Source organism: Tursiops truncatus, chromosome 5, assembly GCF_011762595.2.
Source record: "Tursiops truncatus isolate mTurTru1 chromosome 5, mTurTru1.mat.Y, whole genome shotgun sequence".
Classification (NCBI taxonomy): domain Eukaryota; kingdom Metazoa; phylum Chordata; class Mammalia; order Artiodactyla; family Delphinidae; genus Tursiops; species Tursiops truncatus.
In genome coordinates this window covers 79,476,450-79,482,721 of record NC_047038.1, presented here as the reverse complement: position 1 = coordinate 79,482,721, position 6,272 = coordinate 79,476,450, and positions in this window count along the sequence as shown.

The window sequence follows — 6,272 nt, the reverse complement described above, 5'->3', positions numbered from 1 at the left end:
AAAGCCTTGATTTAAGTCTTGGTTCTACTACTATGTGACTTTCAACATTTCTTTAAAGGCTCCAAATAAATTTCTGATTCCTCACCTGTAAAATGGAAAGATTGAGAAAATATTTCACAGGCTGTTTTGTTTGTTCTTTTTTTTGTTTTTTGTTTTGCGGTGCGCGGGCCTCTCACTGTTGTGGCCTCTCCCGTTGTGGAGCATAGGCTCCAGACGCACAGGCTCAGCGGCCATGGTTCACGGGCCCAGCCGCTCCACGCCATGTGGGATCTTCCCGGACCGGGGCACGAACCCGTGTCCCTTGCCTCGGCAGGCGGACTCTCAACCACTGCGCCACCAGGGAAGCCCCACAGGCTGTTTTTTCCAGAAACTTGTGAATAAATTATAGTTATAAAAATTATTATTACTATGCTTATATGAGTACTTGAATCTAATACATTTTTAAACCACAGAACCCCTTGTTGTATGATATCTGTTAATATCCTAAGGAATTATGTTCCAGTGAATATATTTTATAAAATATATTTAGAGAAGTGGAAAGTCCAGGAAAATGGTAGTTTAAAACTGTTGTTGATATGGTGGAACTTAGATCTGCCATTATTTTCACACTTAATTTGGCCTTTGTGTGTGAGAGACACATTTGGGGACAAAAGGAAATGGCAGGATGTGCTTATTCTAGACACAAAAGTTTCTCAGTAAAACAAACAAAACTGAGATTTCGACAGAATTCTTAGCTACTTCTTTTTTTGAGAAGGCTAATTACTGGATGTCTTGAGGGAAGATTTATATGTACAGTAGGAAGATAATAATAAGAAAATAATAGTAATGGCAATACCACATAGAGCTCTCAATCACCATTTTGTTTCAGAGTACTTTCGTATCTCTTACCTGATTTCAAAAATGATTCATGGACAAAGAAACAGTACATTTGACCCAGCTACATAGTTGCAGACTACTAGAAGATTTTGGACAGATAAACTACAAAGGAAGCAGAAAGAGGTTTGCTCCTTTTGCTCAAAGATCACAGACACCTTGTCTGTGCAAGAGTAAAACTCAGGCTGGCAAACAGCAATTAACACTGACAAAATGGATCATACCAGAATATAAAATCTAAACCTACAGTTTCTTCCTGAATAGTTTTTCTGTCACAGATAATAACTGGAGATGACATTTTGAAAATATTCCCCTACTCCAACAAATTTTAAAAAATGAAATCTTGGACGTTACAGTGCCTTAAAGTGTTTTTTTAAGGGAATATATCTATTCCCTTTAATACCCCTCCCCAATAAAACGTATTTTATCAACAACCATTTCACTTATATATCAAAATATGATGACTAATATTCATAATACTCATTCTTATACTACTTCTCCAGTTATCTTAGAATTAATATAGGCTTCTGTCCTTTTGCTCATTCTTTTGCTCTCTGTGACCTCTTAGCATATTAATGAAACAGCAAGAAAACTTTTCCAGCCATCATATTAAGGATCATAAAAAGTTGCTATTATGTTCCTAACTGAAAATATAAAATATATTACTTTTCAAAGGATATGAGCTTAAAAGCAAAAAGATGTGCAGAAATATGGACATTTTTGTATACTATTTACCAATGAGAGTAAAAATGCCTAGTACAAATGATGTTTACTTTTTTTGTGTGTGTGTGGTATGCGGGCCTCTCACTGTTGTGGCCTCTCCCGTTGCGGAGCACAGGCTCCGGATGCGCAGGCTCAGCGGCCATGGCTCACGGGCCCAGCCGCTCTGCGGCATGTGGGATCTTCCCTGACCGGGGCACGAACCCGTGTGCCCTGCATCGGCAGGCGGACTCTCAACCACTGCGCCACCAGGGAAGCCCGATGTTTACTTTTTTGAACCCTATAGTTACATTGTCCTGTCCTATGATCACAGACTAGACCTACTCTAGAATAATTACTTTCTATCTTCTCATTTTTTTACTCAAAGTTGCCAGGCAAAAAGTTAGTTAAAAGAGGAATCTCTATGAACTCAAAATCTCTCCTGGTATAATAAATTAATGTGAATACCATATTGAGAGGGAGGACATGAGAGTTTTATGTATTAAAAACCAAAGAAAGATTGTCTATAGAATTCTCCAATATGAAACTTGATATCTAGTCACCTCTTTTCCAAACATATTTCCTTAATTCACTCTGCCATTCATTTCCTCTCCACAGATCCCAGGATCCAGTTCAAATCCTACTTCCTTTGCAAAACTTCTCCTGAAAGTCCACTGGAAGGTAATCTTTTCCTTTTCATCTTCCATATCAAAATTTTCTATCCTGCCTATGTCTTTTTTAATATGTAAGTAATGCCATAGTTCAGGACATGGGCCATTGATCTAAAGAGTTGAAGTTCAAGTGCTGGCTCTATATTTATTCACTCTATACATCTGGGCAGGTGTTTGGTATCCTCAGATCTGCCTCGTTTGATCATCCATGGGGTAGGAAATGTTTATATGCCTTTTCAAGTCATTATAAAACAGTATAATAACTGGTACATAATCTACTTTTTACAAGATGATAGTGTTGTTATTTTTTTTATCATCATCATTCTCAACATCATTTCTGTAACTACATTTAACGTCCAAGAATATAAGGATAAGCTCTTGCAGTGTTTTTGTAATCTCCACGTTGCCCAGCAGTATGTCTTGCCCATGGTAGATACACAAAAAATTGTTATTGATTAATAGTTGTCTGACATTGATGAAGAAAGAGGAGAAAAAAGGAAAGATAAAAGGTAAGATGACTTTATATGAACAGTGGTAATGTTAAAATTAATATCCTAGAGTCAATAGTTTCTATATTAAATCAACAAAGTAAATGTTTAAGTTGTAGACAAAGACTCTTTCAGCTCAAATAAGCTGTGATTCTGCTGCTATGAGTAAACCATTCTTTAAAGTAGCAGAGTGCAAATGAAGAAATGATGTGTAGTGTTATGAATGTGTAAAATGCAAGGAATATATAAAGTTACACTTAGATAATCATCTGCAATTTTCTAGGCACTGTGGTCAATGATGGGAATTAAACGATTATAGGACATTGCCCTAAAGCAGCTCAAATCAAAAGGGCAGATGACTAAGCAACGTGTTATGAGAGGCTGATATGCCTCATATAAATGCTTATGCAGTGTGCTAAGGAGGCACAGAGGAAGGGCATGCAAGCCAGGGAAAGGAGACTGGGAAGCATTTAGAAAAGATTATATTTAAGCTAAATCTTCAATATTCAGGGAAACAGGCAGAGAAGCTGCTGTGGTTGTCCAAGAGAAGTATGACAAAAGTCTTGAAAAAGATGCTAAAAGGTAAAATTAAGCATAAGCCAGAAAATTAATATAGCAAAACCCTGTGATAGTTTGCCCTGAGTTAATCCAAGTTAATCCAATTTGGAAGTAATGACATTAGTGATTAGCTCTCATTCTGTGCCCAAACCACATTCTCGAATGGGAGTGGTCTAAAGTCTTTTCCTTCTAGAGGGAAGGCAAGGCCGAGGGGGAAAACAGCAGACAGCTGTATCTTGAGAAAGTATGTCCTCATATCCTCATTATTCTGGCCCAATCCCTCCAGGCTGGGTCAACAAAATGAGTCCATTCCTAAGCAGATTCCTGGAATCACTGCTTCTATCCCAGAAGTTCCATCCTGTCACAAGACCCAACTTATTATTTAAGCTGCTTTGGACAACTGCCACCAGGTGGCACCAAACTGCAGGCAGGACTTGGAGGGATTTGGATTTCCCAGACTTTGATTTTCTGACCAATTAGCTGCACAGGTTTATCCCCAGTCATTTCATTAACCTCACAACAACATGACCCAGCATTTTATCTGATTAAATTTTTAGACCCTGCATCTCACATTTTGGTAGCGCTTTTACTGCATTTTCAAATAAGAGAAAAAAATTAAAGCTTGGAGAAGAAAGACAAATGTAAGATAATTTGAAATTACTGACTCCCCAATGGATAAAGTGGTTTATTGGTTCATTGGTAGGGAGGCAAGAAGATTGGGTTCACAGGAGAAGGAAAGATGGAAACCTGGCTGTTAGCGTTTTAAAAGTTTTTGGAATGGGTAGTCACAAAGGAGTGAGAAGCAGGAAAGGGGTAAGAAAGGCCATTGGAGTGAGAGGAAATCCATTCTACTGGTTTATTTCATAAGCAATAGACAAAGACTAGAGAAGTTCTAGCATCATCACTAGGAAAAACAAGAGGTTTTAATGGTCATTTTGTTTTGTTTTGTATTGTTGCCCAGTTTCAGGAATCTGTGGTCAGTTTTGAAATGTATAAAATGACTTCTATTTGGTTCTCTCTCAGAGAGTGACATGTGAATCATTTCTGTCCTTTGATAATAGAAATTTGCAATTTTGGCAACCCCAGGTCTTAATGCAGGATAGTTGAAGATGCCTAATTTTCATTTCCCCCTAAATCTCCATGTCTCTGTCTTTCCAGTATAGTATTGGGTGTGAGCTCTGCCTGGTGAGATGGTTTTTTTATAGTCTCCTGATCAGGCATTTCGTGTCCTGCTCATTGGCTAAAGTTATCATCTCGTGCTATGGAATTGCTTATGCTGTGAAACTTGCCTCCCAGGGAAACTTGGCCCCTAGGCCCCATAATTGTTTCTGCTGTGGAATTATCTCCTGAAGATTTCTAAATTGAAGGAACTCTTAATCCATCCAAAGGTGTCTCACTAGCGGCTCAGCAGTGCACAACAACTTTACCATGCCTGTCTCAAGACATTGTCTTTTCTCAGCTTTGTAAGTAGCATTCCAACTCATATCTTTATGCAGTAGCAGAAAATGCCTCTAGTGTGGTGCCTCTGAACTCTGACTGTATTTGGAAAGCATTACGGGAGTTCTTTAAAAAAAAATCTCACCCCCACTCCCCCAGAGATCTTAATTCAATAGATCTGAGCTATGACAGGAGCCTTAATTATTCTTTTAAAGTACCCCAGGTGCATCAGTATGTGCAGACAGTGTTAAGAAACACTTTCCTACTATTTTAGGAAGTATCAAATGATCCTCCTTAACATTTTAACCTGCATCTTAGGTTGACCCTTTTTTCCTTTTCTTAGCACATGTAGGCATATTCTTTGCTGAAACTAAATGCCTACTTTTGTTTTACAATTTCTGTGCTTTTTGTCTTATATGTTGTTGTTTGTTCTGTTTTAACATGCTTTTCTAGTTTTATTTCCTTGGGGTCTTCATGAGAAATACAGGCCTGTCAAATATATCCACCGTTCAAAAAGTCTTTTCCCACTGCCTCATCCTGAGTCAAGTAATCCCACCTAGGAGCTATTTTCCTGTCACACTAACATCTACTTCAAGCTTGAACTGTATTTACTACAGTTCTTCCTGACTTACCTTTGGTATGGTTAATTTCAGAGCTATTGCGTTTGGTTTTTAGGTGGTGAACTGCAAAAGGAGGTATTCAACCTGCATCCCCATCATAGAGCTCTGTGCCCTTACATGACACTCTGTGTACCCAAAGCACAGAACAATTTATTTTAATTTGCACCGTTTTGCCTTATGTGATAGTCGTAGCCCTGCTTAAAGTTTCTCTACATTTTATTGGAATCCTAATTTAATACACTTTTCATCATGTATGTCCAGGGCACAGGTAACCCTGTACTCCACCCACTAGTAAAGGAACCACTTTGGTATCAACTCAGTTTTTCTTTCAGCACTGTACAGTGATCTTTCTAGTCTTCTCTAAAATCTGCTCAAGTTTTCAATAACTACTTGATGCGCTGTATTAATCCTTATGTTTTTAGTTGCTCATATATTAGGCACTGCATCTGCATGTGTAAGGGGGAAATTCTCAATTTTTCCCTCGTCTCTAAATCTTGCTTTGGAAATCATTTTAGTCTATCTTGACATTTTTGGGCCAGAGTCATATTATTTCATTGGTAACAACTAGAACAACATAATCTTTCCTGGTACTCTCTTTAAGAGCAGTTGTTACATTCAGGTCTACCTCATTTTCCCTTTTGTATCTCTCTATCCTGGCCTTGCAGATCATTTTCCAGTTTATATCTGTCTAATTTCTTTCTAAGATTCAACTTTTCCCCTGAGGAAATTTCTCTTTCCCATGTTGACCGAAGGAAAAATGCACAATGTAAAAGTTGTGAGTTAAGTTTTATTCTGGGGCCTTACTGAGGACTATAGCCTGTGAGACAGCCTCAGGGAGAGCTGTGATGAACTGCTCTGAAGAAGTAAGGGAGGAGCCAGGATATGTATGAACTTTTTCACTGGGAAAAACATGTAGCTAAGCATAA